Raw genomic sequence first — 27,764 nt, 5'->3', positions numbered from 1 at the left:
TTTCTACTCTATAGTGAAAATAAATAGAGATTTTTTAGTAAAGAAAGGAAGACAAAAAAAAGAATTTTTGAGGATCAAACTACAATGATTGTCTTTTGTGGACTTATTTTGCTTTTATCAATGTCAGGTAAGTTTTTATACTCAAATTCTTCTCAGTGTTTATTTATTCATTATATTTTAAATATTTAAAACACATTTTTTTTTTTTTTAGGTGGCGCCTCTAAGATTAACATCCCATGTCTAAATGGTAAAAAGTACGTTCAGAATGGGGAAAATGTTAGTCTGAATTGCTGGTTTGATGATGTGAAGGTGACTGCATGGTTCAAACAGAGTCCAGGAGAAAAGCCTCTTCTGATTGCCTCGGCTTTTCTTTCATCTGCAGCTCTTTATCATAACGGGTTTGATAAAAGCGGCCGTTTTACTGCAGTAACAGAGCAAAACACTTTTACTCTGAACATCTCAAACACAGAAGCATCAGATTCAGCTACGTACTTCTGTGCAGCTACATATTATTCAGATATCGCTCTATCAGACTGCACAGTTTTAGTGCTCAAAGGTAAGAACTAATCTACAATACAATTTAATCTATTTTAAAATTAAATGTTTTGATATTGTAACACTACATCTAAACAATCACTAAATTACATTTTATTCCATTATTTAGATTCACCATCAAGTCTCTACACTGTTCTCCAGCCTCCCGTATCAGATCCAGTTCAACTGGGAGGAGATACAACTCTGCAGTGTTCAATACTCACAGATAACTCTGCAGGAGATCACAGTGTGTACTGGTTCAGACACGGATCAGGAGGATCTGATCCAGGAATCATCTTCACTCATGGAAACAGGAGTGATCAGTGTAAGAAAAGCTCTGAGACTGTTTCTCCTACACAGAGCTGTATCTACAAACTCCCCAAGAACAACCTCAGCCTCTCTGATGCTGGAACTTACTACTGTGCTGTAGCTGCATGTGGAGAGATACTGTTTGGGAATGGAACTAAACTGGACTTAACTGGAGGTAAGATCAGATATTTTATTTTTTATCTAAAAAAGTTACCTTAAGCCCAACTCAAGCTAAGTTTTCTTAGAATATCTGAAACAGAGTAAAGGTTTATTCATTTGTTATGATAACATTTTTTGGATGGTCCATTAATGATGTAATGTTTTTAATAAATGCAACTAAAAGTAAAAAAAAAAATAATAATAACCTCTTAACATTTTAGGATTATATTTAGGGTTAGATTTAAGGTTTAGGTTAAGGTTTGAGTTATGCTTAGGGTTAAGTTTGGGGTTAAATGTATGGTTTGTGTTCTTAAGAAAATAATTTACATTCAACTTAGATTTAAGTTGCATTTAATATTCATGCAATTAAATGTTAGTTGATGATGAGCATCCATGAGGCATATATAATAAACCCAATAAAGTGATATATTTTTTTATTTATGTTGTGTAACAGTGTTAAGAAATTCTGTCATTGCCTGTCAGCAAATAATTCAATTTATTTATTTTACCTCATGAGATTCAATATTATTTGTATTTTTATGGTCTATATAATTATCCTTGTGGTTTTTACCATGATGTTTATAATTGTTACATGTATTGATATAACAATACATTTTTAACTGATTATTTATTATAAACTTTTATAATCTAAATAATAACGCTAACAAATGTTGTTATAAACAATTTAAAATCCATGTATAAGGGTAGTTATATCAATTAAATAGACTATAATAGACTAATAATGAAATTCAGGTCAGGGGGTTTAAGGGTTAGGTTTCAAATCAGGAACACTAATAATTTATCATTTTAATAATCAGTTATCAATGTTATAAACATCATCTACAAAAGTTGCTGTCTTTTCATTATTAAAATATTAAGTTTAGCTATCTATGTTCTTAGGTTTTCATTAAAAAAAAAAAACAAACAAACAGAAATACAATTTTTTACTTATATTTTAAGAGCCGTTTGCATTTCAGAAATCCCACAATAGGCTAAATATGTATATTTTTTCAATTAATGATCAACATTTGTGTTTTTTTTATTAGAGAAAAGTAATCTGGACCCAACTATTATTGCTTTGGCAACATCGAACATCCTGTCCATATTTATGATTTTATTTTTGTGCAAAAAGTTACACAACACTCATCATAAAGGTAGGTTTTACACATAAGACTGATATAACTGTTCAGTTTATGATGTTTATATAAAGTATACAAAATATTTTGTGCAACACAAACTGAATCCTTTTTCTTTTGTTTTTTTCCCTTTATTTTTGTGTTATTCATTTGTTAAAGATTCTGCTGAAGGTCGAGCTCAAGTACACCAGGTGATTATTTAATGTTTTATTTATTTATTTAAAACTACAGAAACACTGTCCCGGTAAGCAATAGTTGTGCTGCTAAACAAAAATTAGATAAATAGATTTTGTGTGCATTATAATATTTCTTCATTTCATAGATATAATGCATTTAAAGTAAAAATATATATTAATTGTCTGTAATTGTCAGTAAATTTCCTGTTTTTTTTTTTGTGGTGTCTGTCAGACTGAAGAAACTGGAGATCTGAACTACGCAGCTCTTAGCTTTACTCAGCCTCCCTCCTCAAGAAGAAGCAGAACAAAGAACAGCGATGATCAGTCTGTGTACTCACAAGTGAAGAGCCATCAATAAAATCATAATTAATATAAAAGTTTTACAATTTTACCATATCATTGTAACTGCTCTGTAAACAGTATTCATTTCATAAATATTCACACTGTATATAGTGAACAATCAGTAACTGCCTTTCTGTATTTATCAGTGTTTTTATATATCATTTTTTTAATATAAATATAATTACTGTCATATCTACAGAATAATTAGGTCTATATGTTATTTTCAGAGGTGGAAAGTAATGAATTACATTTACTCAAGTTACTGTAATTGAGTAGGTTTTATGAGTAATTTGTAATTTTAAAGTAGTTTTAAAAATAGGTAATTTTACTTTTACTCAAGTACATTTTTGCCACAAGTAATTTACTTTGCTACATTGGAAAACTACCAATTACTAAGTAAAAAATAAAATGCTGGAAAAAAAAAACAATTGTCTGAATTAAAAAAAATAATAATAATAAATTGGCTTGGATTCTCGCGCATGGAATAACAAGGCAATAACGTCCTCACGCAATACAAAATGTGCCCCGCCGGACAGAGCTGTTCAGCTTTTAAAACTTCCACATCAAACCTGAGAAAGCATGTGGTGGTAATTATTTTTTATCATTAAACAATCTGCTTAAATGTAAAAAAAACATGTAAAAATCAGTTAAAGCATAGCAATGGCAAGTTAAAAAATAATAATGAACTGTAAAAGTATAAAACTACTATTCTATAGTCACCTATATTACCATAACCTTTTAACAGTAAAGAAAAAAATGGATTATAGAAACCTATTCCACTTGTTCTTTAAAATGTTTTATGGGGTGGTCTGAACAAATACTGCCTGAAAGGTCCAAATTATTATGTGGAATAATAGTTCATTAAAAACTATTTAATTTAGGATTTGTTTTTACTTTTTTACATCAAATAATTAAAATGTTACTCGAGTAGATTTTTAGATGGGTACTTTTACTTTTACTTGAGTATAATTTTAGCAAAGTAAAGGTACTTTTACTTAATTACAATTTTTCAGTACTTTACCACCTCTGGTTATTTTTGATTGTATCTTGCATCTGCATGGTCATTGGTGTTTCTGACTCTTCTGACTCTTCATGCAGTCCAGACACACAGATACCAAACACACAGTTTATTACTAAAGGGAATGTACTTACAGGGATAGTTGGAGACAGACAGGGTCAGTAAACAAAATGGCAGCAATAGTAAACAACATACCAAGGAGAAAGCAGGCACAAAGTGTCATACACAGGATATCCAAACAAGAGAAGGGCTAGGCAAAAACAGGAAAAGGCAAGAGAGTAGACAAAAAAAAACAGGTCAGTAACAAAAGAGCAATACACAAAAGCAATGATTAGTAGAAGCACTATGATTAGCAGAAGCTCTAGAAACTAGGTTCAATACCGGGCGAGGAGCTACTGAAAACAAGGGGTATATATACTAGCAGGACCAGGTGTGGGTAATCACGGCGAGTTAGAGCACATTAGCACCACATTATCAGCAGAGTCCGCAAGGTCTGGTGTAGGTGCATGCTGGGAGTTGGAGTCTTTAGTGTGTGTATCAGTGTTTATGGCAGGCAGACTGACAATGTCAGGACTGACATTCACTGTATTAAAGCAATGAAAGCAATCCCAAAAATGTTTCTTGATGCAAATGTAAAATTTAATTTAGTACAACATTCTGAACTAAAATAAAATGTTTACTTGTCTACGATGCAAATTGTGCTTGTATTTTCTATGCTGTCTCATCTTATACTACTTAAAGCAGCACTTGGTAGGATTTCCTTGATTTTTAATATTTTTAAAGAAGTAAAATTACAGCTTGAAACTCACTGCAGCACTGTCTCTGAGCTCAAACCAGGTAAGTTTTCCGAGGCGGCCGCGACCAACGCTCGCGAAAACTGCGACCTGCTTTCCGATCTTTAGTTCTAACAGTTCTACAAGGACTACTGGTTCATTCTTTACAAACTAACATACAGACACTCTGGCAGAAGCTGTAAAGAGACCGAATATTTCTGTGAAAGCCAGAAAACGAGAAAGAGAAACTAATCTGCCTGAAACACTTATTACACTCTACAACTGTAGGGGGAGCCCACGAGCACAAAATATCAATCCTACCTAGTGGAGCTTTAAGGGTCATATTGACTAAACATGTTCCAAACATTTTGAAATGGGAACAGGTATCTAGTTATAAAAGCTTTAGAATAATTTTATATGTTCTATATTTATACTCATTATTATAAGTGGTTTGAGCCCACTTATAACATCATGTTTTGATACCCAATTATTAATGAGATTAATCTCATTTATAAAAGGTTTATAAAAGGTTTCCTCTTTGTTCTTTTAAGATTGGAAGATATAAATAGGAACAACATTACCAGTTACCAGCGTTCATGTTTTCCTTAACTGACAAAACAACTGCTTTTAGATGATGGAGGCTATTTAAGGCTTTTCATCTTTGCCTAGTTGACATCATGATGCTCAAAAAACCAAAAACTGCTGAAAACACCAAAACAATCATTCTAAATAATCTATTAGAAGAACTGTGTACACTTGTTAATTATACAGTACACACATTATTCACCCTTTCTGACAAGCTATAATATCAAGATGAACTGATTAAATCTTGAATATTAATTGACACTGTTAGAGGTTTAATATCAGGATAAAAATACCTGGATGACTAGCAGCTGCCACTAACAGTGGTCACTAACCCACTGGCAGCTACTACTGGCTGAGTGGAAGTCTATGTATAATCACCACAATTTCAGCAAAGTTATGAATTAAAAGCTAGGTATGAAAACGTTTGGGCACCCCTGATCATTTTTATGATTTTCCTTTTCAAATCATTGTTTATTCAGATCACTATATTCAGTTAAATATATCATATAGCAGATGCACTACTTTTTCATACCACTGTGATCAAGGGTCCTTTCTCTGCTTTGTTGGTATAATTAGTGTTGCCATATCATAGTAAGGAAAGGCTGTCCTAAAAGTCGCTAGAAGTCGCTAAATGACGTCTTTGTCTAATTTGCATAATACATGTTTTTGAAGCTGTAAAGGATTAACGTTGTGGGAGAGAAAAAAGTGAGAAAAAATCGCACTAAAAAAAGTTAGAAATGTTACAAATGAATTCTAAAAAAATTATAACTTCTGTGGCTTTTTTTTAAATAGGCAGTCACTTCTCAAAATAACTTAATTGTTACATTAATTACATAAATCAGTTTTTTGCCTGTTGTTAAATATTATTATAAGAGCAGCAGTTAGCCGGAACTATTATTCTATTTTTTTTCTTTATTTTTAAACATGTTGTTTAAACATTTAAATTGTTCAATGATGAACTAGCTCTTTGGACACTGTGGATGAGGTGGGTGACAGGCTACGAGGTGAATGAGTGACTGAGACTGTGTGAGATAAATTCAGTGATTTCTGTTCGTGTCACACTGAAGACACATTTATATTTATAATTCCTGCTCTGTAAATACAGGTTTATGCTACACACAGCGCTGCAAGTCTAATTATTAATTCTTCAGAGAGCTTTATCAGAGATTTATCAGTTCATCCTCCCGCTTGGGGTGTTCTGGTCCCCGCGTCCCACGTCTTTTCCTGTGTGTTTCACCCCAGAGTCTCTGCTCTACACATCGGCCCAGTAAGCAAGTGAGCGCTGCTACTTCACTGTGACCTCTCTGCAGTGCACGCCGGTCCAGCGAGCGACTAAAGTGCGGCTGGAAGTCTTTAACCCACTTCCACAGCTAGAACTAGAGAAAATTATCTCCTCTTCAAACAGCATAACCTGCACACTTGATGCAGTCCCCACAAAATTACTAAAACAGGTACAGCCAGATATAATTAAACCTCTGTTAATGATGGTAAACTCATCGCTCACCCCAGGTCATGTACCCATAGCCTTTAAAACAGCTGTAATTAAACCTCTGCTCAAGAAACGAAATCTTGATCCTAGCGTACTGTCTAACTATTGACCTATTTCAAACTTACCGTTTATTTCTAAGATTTAAAAAAAAGGTGTAGCCCAACAACTTTGCTCTTACCTGCAAAGAAACCAGATCTATGAAAAATTTCGAACTGGATTTAGGCCCCATCATAGTACCAAGACAGCTTTAGTTAAAATAACAAACAATCTACTTACAGCTGCCGACCAAGGCTGTGCTTCCCTACTGGTACTTTTGGATCTGAGCGCAGCCTTTGATACAATAGATCATACTATCCTTTAAAAAGATTAGAGAACATGGTTGGTGTAACTGGAACTGCCTTATCATGGTTTAAATCATACTTAAACGATCGCTATCAGTTTGTGAGGATTAATGATATGTCTTCCAGTTATACCAAGGTAAGATATGGAATTCCACAAGGCTCTATATTAGGACCGTTATTATTTACATTATATATGCTCCCACTGGGCAAAGTTATTAGAAAACATGACGTAGATTTTCATTGTTATGCGGATGACACGCAGCTCTTCATATCAGCCAAACCTGATGACAGAGTGAGATTAAAGAAAATGGAGGATTGTGTAAAAGATGTGAAATCATGGATGTCGCACAACTTCCTCCTATTAAATAGTGAAAAAACAGAAGTTCTCCTATTAGGCCCCAAAGCTGCTAGAAATAAATTAGCAGACTTAATGTTAAATCTGGCCGACTTCTCCGTCACACCTGGTTCAGCAGCTAAAAACCTTGGAGTTAATATAGATTCAGATCTAGCATTAGATAAACACATATCTATTCATATCGTAACATTGCCAGGCTAAGAAATGCCCTATCACTGCATGGCGCAGAAAATTTAGTACAGGCCTTCATTACCTCAAGGCTAGATTATTGTAATGCGCTACTGTCTTCAGCTAGTTCAAAATGCTGCAGCCAGGGTCCTTACTAAAACTAGAAAATTTGACCATATTAGTCCAGTCCTGTCAGCACTGCACTGGCTTCCAGTCAAATTCCGCATAGACTATAAAATTCTCCTGTTAACGTATAAAGCCCTACACGGGCTCGCTCCTGAGTATTTGCGGGACCTCATCTCCTATTATAAACTAACATGATTACTGAGATCTAAAATTCAGAGGAGCTCTGCAGGAGGAAGTGCTTTCTCTTATAAAGCGCCTCAACTCTGGAATAATCTCCCCGAATATGTTCGGGACTCAGACACAGTCTCAATCTTTAAGTCTAGACTAAAAACTTACTTGTTTAGTTTAGCTTTTGGTCATTAATGTTTCTCCCTTTAGATAAGGGTGCAGATTCAGGGGTTCATGGACAGAGGGAATTGTGGTAAACTGAGATGCTGGTGCTGTTGTTCTCCCACTGCACACGGTCACTCAGTTTGTGGATGGTGGAATGGGTGGATGCCGGTGTTTCAGGGAGCCTCCATGTCTATGTTACCTTCTGGCTCTCTTCCTTTAGTTAGGCTGTTTTATTTAGATCTGCCGGAGTCATTAGCCACACTCTGATAATGTTTTATATTCTCTGTTCTACATAAATCCAGTCAAAACTAATTCCATCTCTCTGCCTTCCTCCGAGTTACTGACTGCCCACCTGTCTGACCCGATACCGATGGATGTTGGACCCTCAGGCTCTCGCGTCTCCTGTCCGGCCAGACTGATGGAAGTTTCTGAAGTCAGCTCTTCTCCACCACCCACCACAGATCAGCTGCTCATCTTCTATCTCACTCTCCACTACTGATTACATCCAAGCCATTAGTGGCGCTGCTATACTCCTGAATATATCAAACCTATGTGGATGTATAAAAGACTTTTTAAATTTGGTGACCAGTGGTAGGATGGTCCCCCCTTAAATGTGAGTCTTGGTCCTCCCAAGGTTTCTTCCTCCTCCTGCAGCTCTGAGGTAGTTTTTCCTTGCCTCCGTGCTCACTGGGGGTTCTGTATTCTGTATTTTGTATGTTTAATGTTTTGCCTGATTCTTTGTCCTGTGATCACGTTTCTGTTAAGCTGCTTTGTGCCAACACCAGTTGTAAAAAGCGCTATACAAATATATTTGGTTTAATTTGATTTGATACTTCACTGCGACCTCCCCGCGGCGCACGTCGGTCTGGCGAGCGACTAAAGTATATGTCTTTTGCGTATTTCAAGCTGCGCAAAGCGTTTGTACCAAAAATGCACACACCATCATGTGCCAAATCCAGCTGCACGATGTGCAATTGAACACTGTGCCCTCAAAGGGTTATAAGGACCATGTCAATTTGCATGAGGATTAGATGGACTATTAGCTGGAGGTTTAGATGAAAACTATATCAACATCACACTCATCATTCTTACTATCAATGCTGTAATAGCAGACCTGGGGTACGTTTCCCAAAAGCTCAGTTGCTAACTACGTTAGCAACTTACATAGTCTGGACGATGCAGCTGCGACGCAGGTGTTTCCCAAAAGCGTAGTTGGAACTATGGAGGTAACCACCTTAGTAACTTACATAGTGCGAACCTTAGTTAAGCTACTCAGGTGTTTCCCAGAACCGTAGTTCCAGCGAATGTTCGCAACTACCGTGGTTCAGCTGCGTCGTTCCAACTACAGCTCTAGACCTGTCGTTAGGAGCTTAGTTCCTGGTTATTAGTGCAGACGATGGACGGTAGGATTCAGAAAGCTGATAAATTACATTAATATTGCTGCACGAGGATTTAAGATGTCAAGTGTACCTAATTTTTTGATGTTTGTGTTAATTACATTAATTACATTAATTGAGCCACTTTTACCAATGTGCGCCCAGGGAAAATAATAAAATTCAGTACTCAAATGTATTTTGAAAATGTAAGTTAATTGCCCATTTTTTAATGTATGTCTTTAACATTTAGCTTTTTTTGGCAAACATGAATTCAGTGTAGTGAAAAAAGTGCACTGAAGTGCTCTTTAGCTAAAATGTATTTTACAGTCTTGGAAAGATGTATGTTAATTATTCAAGCAGGCATCTCTTGAGTAAAGGTAACTTGTGCTGTGCACATTTATGAATTAGTTAATAAATATTTTTTAAACACACTGTGCTATATGCACTCTCTGAATAAGGCTATTAAACTGTCACTGGGGTAATACTCTAAAATGGCTTTAACGTAAACACCTGTACCCTAAGGACCTTTGATGGTATATTTGCATTGTTTGTACCCAGTGAAACAAATTTATCCATACAGTAGGCAAGAAGGTGTCTTTTAATAATATATTCATAACAAGAAAAAAACTAAGTAAAAAGTGTCTTAAAATAAATAGAGGCATGCAATAAGCAGGTGTTTTGAATTACCTAATCATCCTCTGAAGGTAACAGGGCCAGACAGAGTGTGAATAAAGAAAATGTATCATTTAGCCAATACAACGTGTGTTTCTAGGCCTATACAAATGTTATCAATTAGTATTTGTTAAATAATATATTACAGGAAATAAGTAGAAATATGTAGGCTACATTAATATATATGTAAAAAAATACTAACATTAATTGCCATTATGAAAAAAAAACATCAAGAGAATAAAACCACGACTGGGATTCGAACTAGGTTTCCATCCGGTGTTCTGTCGAGTTTTGCAACCATGTCAAACCGTACTACCCTAGTGCATATTTAATTTTTAAATATAAAATTGCTAGAAAAAGCCCCATATTTAAACATGCTTTCGGTAGAATATTTGGAAAGCCTGAATCAAAATATCAGGAGACAGTTTAGGGTTATTAGAGGTGATTATAAACCTTATGTTTTTTATTGCTAACTTATTATTACTTTCATTATCATCAGCTGTCATTTACGCATTTGTAATACTAAATAATAATAATAAAAAATAATGGCAAGGGGTTTCTGGTTGTTTAATGCACCCAAAAAGAACAGAATTACCATAAAAAAAAACCAATAAATAAATAAAAAATGTTTCCACGCATGGGCGCTGGTGTTGAGAAGCACATCTCGATCGGTTGCACAATTCGACAGAACACCGCGCGCTGCACCGTCGTAGGCGCTCTGCTGAACCACTGAGTAACACACATTTCTCAGGTCTCATTTGAATAAGACTCATTCAGAATGGTGATTATTTTATTTAAAAAAAATTTTGCAATAGCAAATATGTGTATGTTTTTTTAAGTAACACTGTCTGTTACAAATAATAATTAATATATAGCAATTATTGTGTACATTTTACTTGCAGTTCATTGTTATTTTATCAATAGTATTGTTGTCCGTTATGTTCTGGTGATAATTACAATATAAATAGCCTAAATGATACATTATTATTTTTTGCATAATATTTTAAAGATTGTGAGTTTTGCACGTTTTCTGCTGGGAAAGTCTGGCCGAACACATCTGGAAACACCTTAGTTAAGACCACGGTGGTTCAAACCAACATAGTTCAGACTTCTGTGGTACCAACAAAGTACGACGGTTTCGGGAAACCGTCGTACTTCAGATGTTAGTTAGTTTAACGATGCATCGTACCACGTTAGTTTAATGCTAGGCTCCGTCGTTGTACGGGAAACGCACCCCTGAGGAAGAGCATTTATGTGCAATTGTTGTGTTCAGCTTGCCCAATATACGTATATAATACAGTTATACTTTTATATTATACAGCATATTGTTGATCTCTTATCCTATTGCTTAATTCCTGTTATATACTATAGCTGCTTTGTTACAATGTCAGTTGTAAAATGTGCTAAAGATAAAATATATATATATATATTTTATATATATTTAAATATATATAAACTTGACTTGACATTGGCTGAATCTGTAACCCAGCAAAAGTCACACATTTCTGCCAGTTGACGTGAGTGGGTTGGGCCTGAACTCAGCTTCCTGTAATGGAAACCAATCCACTTTTAGCATAGAATTACAAAGGTCATGGTGCAGTTTAAAACTAGAGTAATGCTCTGATATAAGCTCATTTTGATGGTTTAACATTGTCTTTCAGAACCAGAAAGTAAGAAAGCGTATAGTATATAGAATTCATTTAGCAGGTTTTGGGCTGCAACTATATTTTAGTTATATAGTTTTCTTGTTGTTTGCTTATTGCAGTGTTTCTATTCTATAGTGAAAATAAATAGAGATATTTTAGTAAAGAAAGGAAGACAAAAAAAGACTTTTTGAGGATCAAACTACAATGATTGTCTTTTGTGGACTTATTTTGCTTTTATCAATGTCAGGTAAGTTTTTATACTCAAATTCTTCTCAGTGTTTATTTATTCATTATATTTTAAATATTTAAAACACATTTTTTTTTTTTTAGGTGGCGCCTCTAAGATTAACATCCCATGTCTAAATGGTAAAAAGTACGTTCAGAATGGGGAAAATGTTAGTCTGAATTGCTTTGATGATGTGAAGGTGACTGCATGGTTCAAACAGAGTCCAGGAGAAAAGCCTCTTCTGATTGCCTCGGCTTATCGTTTATCTGCAGCTCTTTATCATAACGGGTTTGATAAAAGCGGCCGTTTTATTGCAATAAGAGAGAAAAACATCTTTACTCTGAACATCTCAAATACAGAAGCATCAGATTCAGCTACGTACTTCTGTGCAACTACATATTATTCAGATATCGCTCTATCAGACTGCACAGTTTTAGTCCTCAAAGGTAAGAACTAATCTACAATACAATTTTTATTTTATAATCTATTTATAATCTATTTTATAATCTAATATAATCTATTTTAAAATTAAATGTTTTGATATTGTAACACTGCATCTAAACAATCACTAAATTACATTTTATTCATTATTTAGACGCACCTTCAAGTCTCTACACTGTTCTCCAGCCTCCCGTATCAGATCCAGTTCAACTGGGAGGAAATACAACTCTGCAGTGTTCAATACTCACAGATAACTCTGCAGGAGATCACAGTGTGTACTGGTTCAGACACGGATCAGGAGAATCTGATCCAGGAATCATCTTCACTCATGGAAACAGGAGTGATCAGTGTAAGAAAAGCTCTGAGACTGTTTCTCCTACACAGAGCTGTATCTACAAACTCCCCAAGAACAACCTCAGCCTCTCTGATGCTGGAACTTACTACTGTGCTGTAGCTGCATGTGGACACATCTTCTTTGGGAATGGAACTAAACTGGACTTAACTGGAGGTAAGATCATATATTTTATTTTTTATCTAAAAAAGTTACCTCAAGCCCAACTCAAGTTAAGTTTTCTTAGAATATCTGAAACAGAGTAAAGGTTTATTCATTTTTTATGATAACACTTTTTTTTTGGATGGTCCATTAAATGCAACTAAAAGGAAAAAAAAATAACCTCTTAATATTTATGAATTATATTTAGGGTTAGATTTAAGGTTTAGGTTAAGATTTGAGTTATGCTTAGGGTTAAGGTCATGGTTAGATGTTTTTAAGAAAATCATTTACATTCAACTTAGATTTAAGCTGCATTAAATATACATGCAAATAAATGTTAGTTGATGATGAGCATCCATGAGGCATATATAATAAACCCAATAAAGTGATAATTTTTTATTTATATTGTGTCACAGTGTTAAGAAATTCTGTCATTGCCTGTCAGCGAATAATTACATTTATTTATTTTACCTCATGAGATTCAATATTATTAGCATTTTATGGTCTTTATAATTATCCTTGTGGTTTTTACCATGATAGCTGACATCTTTATAATTGTAACAGGTATTGATACAACAATACATTTTTAGCTGATTATTTATTATAAACTCTTATAATCTAAATAATAACGCTAATAAATGTTGTTATAAACTATTTAAGATCCATGTATAAGGGTAGTTATATCAATTAAATAGACTATAATAGACTAATAATGAAATTCAGGTCAGGGGTTTAAGAGGTTAGGTTTCAAATCAGGAACACTAGATCATTTTAATAATCAGTTATCTATATTATGAACATCATCTACAAAAGATGATGTCTTTTTTTATTATTAAAATATTATGTTTCATTAAAAAAAAAAAAACAAACAAAAAAAAAGAAATGCAACTTTTTACTTATATTTTTAGAGGCGTTTGCATTTCAGAAATCCCACAATAGGCTAAAAATGCATGTATTTACAGACTTGCACGGATTTTGTTTCACTTAATAATCAATATTATTTGTGTTTTTTTAATAGAGAAAAGTAATCTGGACCCAACTATTATTGCTTTGGCAACATCGAACATCCTGTCCATATTTATGATTTTATTTTTGTGCAAAAAGTTACACAACACTCATCATAAAGGTAGGTTTTACGCATGAGACTGATGTAAATGTTCAGTTTATGATGCTTATAAATGTATAAAAAATATTTTCTGCAACAAACTGAATCCTTTTTCTTTTGTTTTGTTTTTTTCTATATTTTTGTGTTATTCATTTGTTAAAGATTCTGCTGAAGGTCGAGCTCAAGTACACCAGGTGATTATTTCATGTTTTATTTATTTATTTATTTAAAACTACAGAAACACTGTCCCGGTAAGCAATAGTTGTGCTGCTAAACAAAAATTAGATAAATAGATTTTGTGTGCATTATAATATTTCTTCATTTCATAGATATAATGCATTTAAAGTAAAAATATATATTAATTATCTGTAATTGTCAGTAAATTTCCTTTTATTAACATGTTAATTTTTTTGTGGTCAGACTGAAGAAACTGGAGATCTGAACTACGCAGCTCTCAGCTTTACTCAGCCTCCCTCCTCAAGAAGAAGCAGAACAAAGAACAGCGATGATCAGTCTGTGTACTCACAAGTGAAGAGCCATCAATAAAATCATCATTAATATTAATATTTTACCATTTTACCATATCATTGTAAACTCTGTAAACAGTATTCATTTCATAAATATTCACACTGTATATAGTGAACAATCAGTAACTGCCTTTCAGTATTTATCAGTGTTTTTTTATATATAATGTTTTATTAATCTAAATATAATTACTGTCATACCTACAGAATAATTAGGTCTATATGTATTTTCAGAGGTGGAAAGTAATAAATTACATTTCCTCAAGTTACTGTAATTGAGTAGATTTTATGATTAATTTGTAATTTTTAAAGTAGTTTTTAAAATAGGTAATTTTACTTTTACTCAAGTACATTTTTGCCACAAGTAATTTACTTTGCTACACTGGAAAACTACAAATTACTGAGTAAAAAATAAAATGTTGAAAAAAAGAACAATTGTCTGAATTAAAATAAATAAATAAATAAATTGGCTTGGATTCTCGTGCGTGGAATAACGAGGCAATAACGTCCTCATGCAATGCAAAATGTGCCCCGCCGGACAGAGCTGTTCAGCTTTCAAAACTTTCACATCAAACCTGCGAAAGCATGTGGTAATAAATATGTTTTTCATTAAACAATCTGCATAAATGTTAAAAAAACATGTAAATAGCAGTTAAAGCAGAGCAATGGCTTAAAAAATAATAATGAACTGTAAAACTATAAAATTAAAGTTTATAGTCACATATATGATCATAACCTTTTAACAGTAAAGAAAAAAAATGGATCACAGAAACCTATTCCACTTGTTCTTTAAAATGTTTAATTTATTCATAAACATTTAATTTATGATTTGTTTTTACTTTTTTTACATCAAATAATTAAAAGTAACTATGTAACTTTTACTCAAATTAAATTGAGTACTTTTTTTTTTACTTATACTCGAGTACATTTTTAGATGGGTACTTTTACTTTTACTTGAGTAGAATTTTAGCAAAGTAAAGGTACTTTTACTTAATTACAATTTTTCTGTACATTTTCCACCACCTCTTGGTGTTTCTGACTCTTTAGGCTCTTTATGCTGGCCAGACACATGACAGGCACATGCAGATACCAAACACACAGTTTATTACTAAAGGGAATGTACTTACAGGGATAGTTGGAGACAGACAGGGTCAGGAAATAAAATGGCAGCAATAGTAAACAACATACCAAGGAGAAAGCAGGCAGAAAGTGTCATACACAGGATATCCAAACAAGAAAAGGCTAGGCAAAAAGAGTCATAAACAGGAAAAGACAAGAGAGTAGACCAAAAATACAAAAACAGGTCAGTAACAAAAGAGCAATATACAAAATAAATGATTAGTAGAAGCGCTATGATTAGAAGAAGTGCTAGAAACTATGTTCAATACCGGGCGAGGAGCTACTGAAAACAAGGGGTATATATACTAGCAGGACCAGGTGTGGGTAATCACGGCGAGTTAGAGCACATTAGCACCACATTATCATTATCAGTCCGGAAGCTCTGGTGTAGGTGCATGCTGGGAGTTGGAGTCTTTAGTGTGTGTATCAGAGTTTATAGCAGGCAGACTGACATTGCCAGGACTGACATTCACTGTATTAAAGCAATGAAAGCAATCCCAAAAATGTTTCTTGATGCAAATGTAAAATTTAATTTAGTACTACATTCTGAACTAAAATAAAATGTTTACTTGTCTACGATGCAAATTGTGCTTGTATTTTCTATGCTTTCTCATCTTATTCTAATTAAGGGTAATATTAACTAAACATGTTCCAAACATTTTGAAACCGGAACAGGGTTCTAGTTATAAAAGCTTTATGTCATGGTGTGCACAGAATACAGACACTCGCAGATGCAGTAAAACGGGTTGTTTATTAAAATAGCAGGTAGAAAAAAGGGTAGTCGTACAAACAAAGTTAGAGCACCGGTAAACAGAAGCAACGTAGGGATAACCATACCATGAGTGAGATACAGTCCAGAGTTCAAACACAAGCAGGCCAACATCAGAGGTAATCCAAAATCAAAAAACGTGAAACAGTCCAGGTCATACACAAAAATATCCACAATCAGAGATAATCCAAAAATCGGCGTCGAGAAAAAACAAAACAAGGTCATACACGAAGATAACAGAGACAATAGAGAGTAACGCTTAGTAATGAGGAAAATCCAACAATACCCGGCACAGAAGTGTGTGAGAGGTGTCCTTAAATAGTGCCAGACTAATATTCGGGGCTTCCTGGTTGGAGCAGGTGAGGTGACGTGTGACTGGGTGTGTGCGTGTCAGCGGGTGGTGCGTTCTGGGTAATGTAGTTGTTAGACTGAGAACCTCTGTCAGAGCTGGGTGCGTGAGAAACAGAGGAGCTAACAGCACCAGATGTGACAGTACCTCCCCCCGAGGGAGTCGGAACGGGAACGGAACGAGGACGACCACGACGACGACCACCCGACGGACAGGGAGTACCGGCGGGAGGAACAGGAGTAGCCACAGAGGTGCCGGACAGGCGGGGGTTGCGGAGCTGGGAACCCCGATGAACCGGAACCGACGAGGAAAGTGAGCGCTTGGGACGCCCACGGGGTCTAGGAGCAGGTTTGCCCGGATGACTAGCATGAAATTCAGCCAAAAGAGCCGGATCCAGCACATCACTGGCAGCAACCCAAGAGCGCTCCTCGGGGCCGTAGCCCTCCCACTCAATGAGATACTGGAGCCCACCGCCGCGCCTGCGAGAATCCAGCACCTCTTTCACCGCGTAGGTGGATGAAGCCTCCCCCTCCACAGCCGCGGGCGGTACGTCATCCGGAAGACCCTCTGCGAGCGGACCTGGGACAAGAGGTTTCAGGAGAGATACATGGAATGAATTATGGACTCTATACTGGGCTGGAAGTTCAATCTTATAAGTAACTTCGTTAATTTGAGACAAAACCTTGAAAGGCCCAATATACTTAGGCAGAAGTTTCCTGCACTCCCCCTCAAACCTCAAGTCCCGGGTGGACAACCACACTCGATCCCCGGGTTGATACTGGGGGGTACTGCCTCGGTGTCTGTCGGACTGCTCCTTGTATTTGCGTAACGCCTCCGAAACCTGCTGGTGAGTTTCCTCCCACACCTGCTCGCTCCGCTTCATCCAGTCGTCCACCGCAGGAACCTCAGAGGACACGGCTGTCCACGGAGCTAACGGAGGTTGGTAACCCAGAACGCACTGAAACGGTGTGAGACCAGAAGTGGAGTTAGTGAGAGAATTCTGTGCAATCTCAGCCCATATAAGGAACTGAGACCAGTCAGAGGGGTGCTTATAACAGTACAGACGGAGAAACTTGCCTAATTCTTGATTAACACGTTCACATTGACCGTTACTAGTGGGATGGAACCCTGAGGTTAAACTAACATGAACACCCAAATGTTCAAAAAATGCTTTCCAAACCCTGGAAGTAAACTGAGGGCCCCGATCAGAGAGAATATCCTCTGGAATACCATAATGTCTAAACACGTGTGTGTAAATGGCTTGTGCAGTTTGAAGTGCAGTGGGCAGGGCAGAGAAAGGAATAAACTTAACCCCCCTGGAAAATCTATCCACAACAGTGAGTACTGTGGTGTAACCCTCGGAGACAGGTAAATCGGTGACGAAATCTACAGCTATGTGAGACCAGGGTCTTTCTGGTACAGGTAGAGGAACAAGCTTACCGGCTGGAAGGGTTTTTGGGGTTTTGCATTGAGCACAAACGGAACAGGAGGAGACGAAAGCGTGTATGTCAGCTCGCATGGTTTCCCACCAATAGCGAGCTGATACTAGCTGCAGAGTGCGCGTAACGCCGGGATGGCCCGAGGTGAGAGCAGAGTGAGCCCAGCTAATAAGACGATCTCTGAATTGTTCAGGAACGAAAGTTTTGTGAGAGGGACACCCCTCAGGAGGTGGTGAGTGCGCTACACTCTGTTGAATGAGATCATCTAATTCCCAGCGAATAGCTGCAATTTTGACGGCCGGAGGAAGAATGCGTTCAGGTTCGGAAGACTGAGATGCGCTATCCGGAGCAGTATAGACTCGGGATAGCGCGTCTGCCTTAGTGTTACGGTTGCCAGGGCGAAACGAAATAGAGAAATCGAATCTAGAGAAAAATAATGACCAACGAGCTTGGCGAGGATTAAGACGTTTGGCAGAGCGTAAATACTCGAGATTCTTGTGATCAGTGATAACAGTAAATGGGTGCGCGGCCCCCTCCAGCCAGTGACGCCATTCTTCGAGAGCCAGTTTGACAGCAAGAAGCTCTCTATCCCCTATGCCGTAGTTGCGCTCCGCAGGAGACATTTTTCGTGAAAAGAAGGCTATGGGATGCATTTTAGGCGGAAACCCACTACGCTGTGACAAAACAGCCCCTACCCCAGTATCAGAAGCGTCGACCTCGACAACGAACGGGAGTTCGGGCTTAGGGTGAGCTAGTATAGGCGCGGACACAAATGCAGCTTTAAGCTTATTAAAAGCTTGCTCAGCTTCGGGGGACCAATTCAGGATCTTAGTGGCTTTCTTGGTCAGAGCAGTAAGAGGGGCAGCTATACCACTGAAATTGCGGATAAATCGCCTATAGAAATTTGCGAAACCTAAAAAGCGCTGGAGATCCTTAATAGACTGCGGAACGGGCCAGTCAGTGACAGCTGAAACTTTGGTGTCGTCCATCAGGACGCCTTGGGAGCTAATAACATAGCCGAGAAAGGAGACTTGTTGACGGTGAAATTCGCATTTCTCTGCTTTGGCATAAAGGCTATTCTCCAGTAAGCGTTGGAGAACGGAACGTACGTGGATCACGTGAGACTCAAAATCAGCTGAATAAATCAGAATGTCGTCTATAAATAGGACGACGTATTTCCCAATCATATCCCTAAATATGTCATTCATGAATGACTGGAAGACTGCCGGGGCGTTAGCGAGACCGAAACTCATCACTAAATATTCGTAGTGCCCATTAGTAGTGGTAAAGGCAGTCTTCCACTCGTCACCCTCACGGATACGAATTAAATTATACGCGCTGCGTAAGTCTAATTTCGTAAAAAAGGAAGCTTCACGAAGTTGCTCGAGAGCGCTGGGTATGAGGGGTAACGGATACGCAAATTTCTTAGTTATGTCATTAAGCCCACGGTAGTCTATACAGGGTCTCAACCCCCCGTCTTTCTTCTTGACAAAGAAGAACCCTGAACCAACCGGAGATTTAGACGGGCGGATGAAACCCTGAGCGAGTGCCTCCTCAACATAGTCTGCCATAGCCTTCTCTTCATCGAGGGTGAGGGGATAGACTCTAGCTTTGGGCAGCGTAGCTCCCTCCACTAGATCTATAGCACAGTCATAAGGACGGTGTGGAGGCAATTTAGTGGCATTGGCTTTGCTAAAGACATCAAGAAAATCAGAGTATTCAGAGGGGATAACAGGAGTATCTACTGCGTCAGGACTTTCTACCGAGGTAGACTGTAAAGCTAACTCATTAAGAGCTAAACAATGTTCATAACAAGAGGGAGACCAAACCGTAATATCACCATCAGTCCAGGAAACCACAGGATCATGAAACTTGAGCCATGGCATGCCCAAAATCACCGGGTGTTCAGAGCAGGGAAGCACAAACAGGGGCAGTTCCTCGTGATGCAGAGCGCTGGCTTGAAGAGCGACGGGAAGTGTCTGACGAGTGATAGCCTTGGAGCGTACAGTTTTCCCATCCACCGCGTGAATAGAAATGGGACGGCGCAGGTCACGGGTAGGGATGCCATGTTCCTTGACCAGGTCCCAACTGATGAAGTTCCCCTCCGACCCGGAATCTACAAGCGCTGGGACACAGAACATACCAGTGGGTGAAGAGATAATAACGGGTAACGTAAAACATTTAGCTTTGTGATTAGAGATAGAATTACGTACCACGTTAGCGCGTGGAGAGCCCCCCACGCGCTTTCCCAGGGCTGGAGCCTTCACGGATCGGGTCAGGAGACCACATGCAGCTTTGCGATGCCCAGCCTCTCCACAGTAGAGACAAAGATGGAACCGAATGCGGCGTTGGCGTTCCGCTGGAGATAATCTGGACTTTTGAACATCCATGGGTTCCACTGTGGAGTCTGATGAAGCGTGAGGTAGCTCTGCTGGAGTGGGTTGTACGTGGAGGTTGGTCTTGGTTTGGCGAGAGAGCAGCTGGTCTAACCGAATGGAGAGGGAAATCAGCTGATCCAAGGTAAGGGATTCATCCTTGCATGCTAACTCCTTCAAAACTTCAGGGTTAAGTCCATTCTTGAACACAGAGATGAGTGCAGCGTTGTTCCAGCCACTGCCAGCTGCCAGAGTGCGAAACTCCATGGCATATGAAGCAACAGTTTTTTGACCTTGTTTTAACGCCAGTAGAAGCTCTCCAGAGGATTGTCCGTAGCGTGAGTGATCAAAAACTGCTCGAAACAAAGTCAAAAACTCCGAATAGCTGGTTTCAGAAATGGTGTCCCAAACCGCCGTAGCCCAGTCGAGTGCTTTACCAGACAGCCTCGAAATAATAAAGCCGATCTTAGCTTTGTCTGAGGCGGGAGAAGCGTTACTAAAAAATACGGAGCATTGTAAGAGAAATCCGCTGCATTTCTCCGGGGAACCATCAAAATACTCCGGCTTGCACACCTGAAAGCCGGAGACAGGAGAGCTAATGGTGCTAGTGTTAGCTACAGGGCTAGCGTTAGCTACAGCTAAGCCCTTGAGGTGCTCGAGAATGCTAGAGAGCTGCTGCTGCTGGTTAGCTTGCTGGCTAGCTAACTCAGTAACAGCGTGGGTCACACCGGCGAGTGTTTGCTGGTGCTGACCGAGCAATCTGCCTTGATTAAACAACCCTGATCTTAGCATATCCGCATCTGCTGTCTGATCGAGAGAGGCCGGGTATTCTGTCATGGTGTGCACAGAATACAGACACTCGCAGATGCAGTAAAACGGGTTGTTTATTAAAATAGCAGGTAGAAAAAAGGGTAGTCGTACAAACAAAGTTAGAGCACCGGTAAACAGAAGCAACGTAGGGATAACCATACCATGAGTGAGATACAGTCCAGAGTTCAAACACAAGCAGGCCAACATCAGAGGTAATCCAAAATCAAAAAACGTGAAACAGTCCAGGTCATACACAAAAATATCCACAATCAGAGATAATCCAAAAATCGGCGTCGAGAAAAAACAAAACAAGGTCATACACGAAGATAACAGAGACAATAGAGAGTAACGCTTAGTAATGAGGAAAATCCAACAATACCCGGCACAGAAGTGTGTGAGAGGTGTCCTTAAATAGTGCCAGACTAATATTCGGGGCTTCCTGGTTGGAGCAGGTGAGGTGACGTGTGACTGGGTGTGTGCGTGTCAGCGGGTGGTGCGTTCTGGGTAATGTAGTTGTTAGACTGAGAACCTCTGTCAGAGCTGGGTGCGTGAGAAACAGAGGAGCTAACAGCACCAGATGTGACACTTTAGAATAATTTAATAAGTTCTATATTTATGCCCATTTTAATGAGTGATTTGAGCCCACTCCAACATCATGTTTTGATACCCAATGATACCCAAAATCACACTAAAAAAAGTTAGAAATGTTACAAATGAATTCTAAAAAAAAATCAACTTCTGTGGCTTTTTAAATAGGCAGTCACATCTCAAAATAACTTAAATGTTACATTAATTACATAAACCATTTTTTTGCTGTGTTGTTAAATATTATTATAAGAGCAGCAGTTATTCATAATTTTTTTCTTTTTTCTTTATTTTTAAACTTGTTATAGACAAATAGTTCAATGATGAACTAGCTCTTTTTTACAAAGAGGCAGACAATGTGGACGAGGTGAGTGACAGGCTGTGTGGTGAATGAGGTGAGTGACTGACTGAGACTGTGTGAGTTAAATTCAGTGATTTCTGTTCGTGTCACACTGAAGACACATTTATATTTATAATTCCGTCAGTCAGTGGTGGCTTTGCGTACGTGCAGTTCATTTACAGCGGTTGGTGGAGCGGTGTGTATGTGTGCCCTGAGCGTGAGACAGCACTGTGAGTGTTGTGGGCGGGACTGTCATTATGAGCCCGACCTCACCCATTAACTGGCTGTTTTCAGGCTGTTTGAACACTACAACACTAAAGGAGCATAAACCTATTATTTAATTTAAAATAATGTTTAAGAACAGCTACACACAGCGCTGCAAGTCTAAAGTGCTTAGTTTTACTTAAATATAAATTCTTCAGAGAGCTTTATCAGAGATTCATCAGTTCATCCTCCCGCGTGGGGTGTTCTGGTCCCCGTGTCCTGCGTCTTTTCTTGTGTTTTTCAACCCGGTGTCTCCGCTCTACACGTTGGCCCGTTAAGCGACTGAGCACGGCTACTTCACTGCGACCTCTCCGCAGCGCACGCCGGTCCAGCGATCGACTAAAGTGCAGCTACTTCACTGCGACCTCTCCGTGGCGCACACCGGTCCGGCGAGGGACTGAAGGCACGTGATGGACCGTGAGGCGCCACGCGCTGCCGCTGTTGTTCTGAAATCCGACTCACCGCAGAATCCGACTCCGCTTCACGCAGAATTTCGCACAACACCGCCCTCTGTAAAACTGCTCAAATGGAAACAGCATTTATAAATAAATTAACAAACACTAAACGAAGGGCATTCTATCTGTAACTTCAGTTAGTTAGTTTTATAAACACAGTACAATTTCAGTTAGTTGCCGTTTGTTTCTTTTAATTACTGTTTCTATTAGTTTCAGACTGTTTGCCATGCGGTTGACTCGTATTTATGCCCGCTCCCCCTTTCCTCGCCCTTCTTGGCAGCAGACAGAGGCGGCGCTGCTCACCCAGAACTCTGAGTATCTATTTCTTGTGTCAAGAATCAGAACATTGCAACATGACGTGTTTTTACTGACTTGGGTTACATCGTATGTTAATTCTTTAAAAAAAAAAAAAAAAACCTGAAAACCATTTATTTGGATGAGTAAAGCTCTTACATTTATTTACAGTAAACTTAGATTTCCACAATTTTGACTGAAATGGCCTATAATAGAGGCCACCATGTTAACTTAGCAACAAACGCAACAACAGCGCAGCTACAGGCAGAGCAGCAATGGAACTATTTTAACTTGTGGAGTGTTTATAACCAAACTGATCGTATTTTCCTGTTCTCTTTAACTCAAAATCTTTTAATAAACAGTGATAATGGAACTGTGGTATAATCGCAATAATACACTCAATATTTGTGCTGTAACGTGTAATACTGGCACTGTGGCACAGCAGTATTACACAATATTACATGTTATAGCACGAACGTTGAGTGTAGTATTGCTTCATTAAACTGCACCATATCAGCAGTTTAGCTTAAATAAAAGGAGTATATTTTATTGCTGGGTCAGATCGAGATCGAATCATGTTCTCACCGCAAGCAAACCACTCCAGAGTTAATTTGGGAGCAAACCAAGACCACCTCCACTAGTAGGTCTTGGTTTGGTTGTTTTGATCTGTACCAGAATGCAATTACTGTTTTTACACCTGCTTAATGGAAACACACCAAGGGTTCAAACAAACCAGAGTTCATTTTAACCAAAGAGTGGTGGTGTGAAAACACTCTAACAGAATTAGTATATGTCTTTTGCACAATTGAACACTGTGCTAAAGATCGCTAAAATAGGGCACTAAGGGTTAAAAGGCCATGTCAATTTGCGTAAGGTTTAGATGGACTATTAGCTGGAGGTTCAGATGAAAACTATTTGCTACTATCAACACCAAACTCATCATTCTTACCATCAATACTGTGACTATAATAGCAGACCTGAGGAAGAGCATTTATGTATCATTGTTGTGTTCAGCTTGCCCAATATACGTATATAATACAGTTATACTTTTATATTATACAGCATATTGTTGATCTCTTATCCTATTGCTGAATTTCTGTTATATACTATAGCTGCTTTGTTACAATGTCAGTTGTAAAATGTGCTAAATTTTATATTTAAATATATATATATAAACTTGACTTGACATTGGCTGAATCTGTAACCCAGCACAAGTCACACATTTCTGCCTGCTGACGTGAGTGGGTTGGGCCTCAACTCAGCTTCCTGTAATGGAAACCAATCCACTTTTAGCATAGAATTACAAAGGTCATGGTGCAGTTTAAAACTAGAGTAATGCTCTGATATAAGCTCATCTTCATGGTTTAACATTGTCTTTCAGAACCAGCAAGTAAGAAAGCGTGTAGTATATAGAATTCATTTAGCAGGTTTTGGGCTGCAACTATATTTTAGATAGATTGTTTTCTTGTTGTTTGCTTATTGTAGTGTTTCTATTCTATAGTGTACATAAATAGTGATTTTGTTTGTAAAGAAAGAAAGAAAAATAGCTTGAAGACTTTCTTGAAGATCAAACTACAATGATTGTCTTTTGTGGACTTATTTTGCTTTTAACAATGTCAGGTAAATTTTTGGACTTAATTTTTTTTCAGCGTTTATTTATTTATTATATTTTATATGTTTAAAACATGTTTTCTTTTTTAGGTGCCTCTAGGATTAACATTTCTTGTCTAAATGGTAAAAAGTGTGTTCAGAATGGGGAAAATGTTAGTCTGAACTGCTGGTTTTCATCTTTTGATGTGACGGCGACTGCATGGTTCAAACAGACTCCAGGAGAAAAGCCTCTTCTGATTGCCTCGGCTTATCGTTTATCTGCAGCTCTTTATCATAATGGGTTTGATAAAACCGGCCGTTTTACTGCAGAAACAGAGCAAAACACTTTTACTCTGAACATCTCAAATACAGAAGCATCAGATTCAGCTACGTATTTCTGTGCAGCTGCATATTATACACATATGGCATTATCAGACTACACAGTTTTAGTCCTCAGAGGTAAGTACTAATTTAAAATAAAATTTAATGTATTTTAAAATTAAATGTTTTGATATTGTAACACTGCATCTAAACAATCACTAAATTACATTTTATTCCATTATTTAGATTCACCATCAAGTCTCTACACTGTTCTCCAGCCACCCGTATCAGATCCAGTTCAACTGGGAGGAAATACAACTCTGCAGTGTTCAATACTCACAGATAACTCTGCAGGAGATCACAGTGTGTACTGGTTCAGACACGGATCAGGAGAATCTGATCCAGGAATCATCTTCACTCATGGAAACAGGAGTGATCAGTGTAAGAAAAGCTCTGAGACTGTTTCTCCTACACAGAGCTGTATCTACAAACTCCCCAAGAACAACCTCAGCCTCTCTGATGCTGGAACTTACTACTGTGCTGTAGCTGCATGTGGACACATCTTCTTTGGAGATGGAACCAAACTGGACTTAACTGGAGGTAAGATCAGATATTTTAGATTTATATTTCTAAATAATAAATGTATAAATAAAGTTACCTCAAGCACAACTCAAGTGCTCTGAATTTTCTCAGAAAACCTGAAATACAGCAAAGGTTTATTCATGATCTATTATAGATGCTCAACTGACATTCAACTTAATATCTATTAAATGCAACTAAACTTAAATGTACACCCAAGTCTAACCCTAACTCTAATCTTAACATTTATAATTACATTTAGTGTTAAATATAAGGTTAAGATTAAGGTTTGAGTTATGTTTTAGGGTTAGATTTAAGCTCTAGGTTAAGGTTTGAGTTATGCTTAGGGTTAAGGTTACATTTAAGATTTAGGTTAAGGTTTGAGTTAGGGTTAGGGTTAGATTTAAGATTTAGTTTAAGGTTTGAGTTATGCGTTATGGTTAGTTTTAAGGGTTAGTTTAAGGTTTGAGTTACGTTTAGGGTTAAGGTAAGATTCAAGATTTAGGTTGAGGTTTGAGTTATGCTTAGAGTTAAGGTTAGATTTAAGGTGCAGGTTAAGGTTTGAGTTATGCTAAGGATAAAGGTTAGATTTAAGGTTTCGTTTTAGATTTAGTTGTGCTTGGGGTTAAGGTTAGATTTCAGATTTAGTTTAAGGTTTGAGTTATGCTTTAGGGTTAGATTTAAGATTTAGTTTTGAATTATGTTTAGGATTAAGGTTAGATTTCAGATTTAGTTTATGGTTTGAGTTACGCTTAGGATTAAGGTTAGATTTAAGGTTTAGGTTAAGATTTGAGTTATGCTTAGGGTAAGGTTAGATTTAAGAATTAGATTAAGGTTTGAGTTATGCTTAGGGTGAGGGTTGAAGGTTTAGGGTTGATTTATGGTTGAGATTAGGTCTAGGTGTAGGGTTAGGTTTTTTAGAGAATCGTACTGAATGTACATATGTAACTATAACGCAAACAAAATACTAAAATATAATAAAAAATATATATTACAATATCACAGCAAAAACACCAGTGTTATATAAAATATGTAAGTGTTGATTTTAACACTTTTGAAGTGTTTATATAATTCTCACTGGGCTAGAGTTAATTCAACACTGTTAACAGTGTTAGAAATGTTACTTCATTTTCAGTGTTGATGTATTAACTCTCATACTCTGATCAGAATTTTTACACTTCCTCAGTGTTGGTTCTATCTTTTCTAGAGTTAAATTAAAAACTATATAGAGTGTAATTTTTACACTTCCTAAGTATTGGTTCTATCTTCTCTAGAGTTAAATTAAAAACTATATAGAGTGTAATTTTAACACTCCCTCAGTGTTGGTTCTATCTTCTATAGAGTTAAATTAAAAACTATATAGAGTGTAATTTTAACACTCCCTCAGTGTTGGTTCTATCTTCTAGAGAGTTACAGTAAAAATTCTACAAAGTGTAATTTTATCACTCCCTCAGTGTTGGTTCTATCTTCTCAAAAATTCAAATAAAAACTTTACAGACTGTAATGTTTACATTATAGTGTTGGTTCTATCTTCTCTAGAGTTTAATTAAAAACTCTACAGAGTGTAATTTTAACACTCCCTCAGTGTTGGTTCTATCTTTTCTAGAGTTAAATTAATACAATACCACAGCAGAAACACCAGTGTTATATAAAATCTGTAAGTGTTGATTTGAACTCTTTTGAAGTGTTTTTATAATTCTCACTGGGCTAGAGTTAATTCAGCACTGTCAACAGTGTTGTGACAGAATTGTAACTCTATTTTCATTATTGATCTATTAACTCTCATACTCCAATCAGAGTTTTTACATTTCCTTAGTGTTGGTTCTATCTTCTCTAAAATAAATATAAAAAACATTGATATCACCATAGATGTCAAGTTTCACAATTATGGCTTGTTGAATCTGCACTGATGAAATTAAATTATTTCATTTGCAGTTTTGTAATTTACTCAAGAACAGGTAATCTGTGACAAAAGTAAAATAAATAAAAACAACAAAAAAAAAAAAAACCCTCCAAATTCTACTTAATTTGTCCTTCAGTCCTGTGTTATATTACATATGTTTGGTGATATATCTTTAAATAAATAACTCCTAAGATGGTCAGTTGGGCAGTAGATCCAAGATGGTTGTAATGAAGTGGCCACACAAA

The 27,764-nt window shown here is 37.3% G+C and overlaps 1 protein-coding gene and 1 long non-coding RNA gene across 4 annotated transcripts in view; both read left to right on the top strand.

Annotated features, from left to right (window-relative positions):
• Positions 1-27,764, top strand: part of LOC111190124 (uncharacterized) — a 137,373-nt gene that overhangs the window by 106,536 nt on the left and 3,073 nt on the right. The window lies entirely within an intron of this gene.
• Positions 935-14,427, top strand: LOC125803991 (uncharacterized). 3 transcript variants are annotated; one of them, XR_007440473.1, is made up of 4 exons: positions 935-1,018; positions 13,717-13,824; positions 13,966-13,997; positions 14,224-14,427. It is a non-coding gene; the product is annotated as an uncharacterized LOC125803991 (long non-coding RNA). The 3 variants fall into 3 exon arrangements; XR_007440475.1 differs by lacking the exons at positions 13,717-13,824; positions 13,966-13,997 and adding exons at positions 2,049-2,156; positions 2,298-2,329 and having other exon boundaries at positions 14,224-14,426; XR_007440474.1 differs by lacking the exon at positions 13,717-13,824 and adding an exon at positions 2,049-2,156 and having other exon boundaries at positions 14,224-14,425.

Source organism: Astyanax mexicanus, chromosome 8 (assembly GCF_023375975.1).
Source record: "Astyanax mexicanus isolate ESR-SI-001 chromosome 8, AstMex3_surface, whole genome shotgun sequence".
Lineage (NCBI taxonomy): Eukaryota > Metazoa > Chordata > Actinopteri > Characiformes > Acestrorhamphidae > Astyanax > Astyanax mexicanus.
This window is presented reverse-complemented; position numbering and strand designations above follow the sequence as displayed.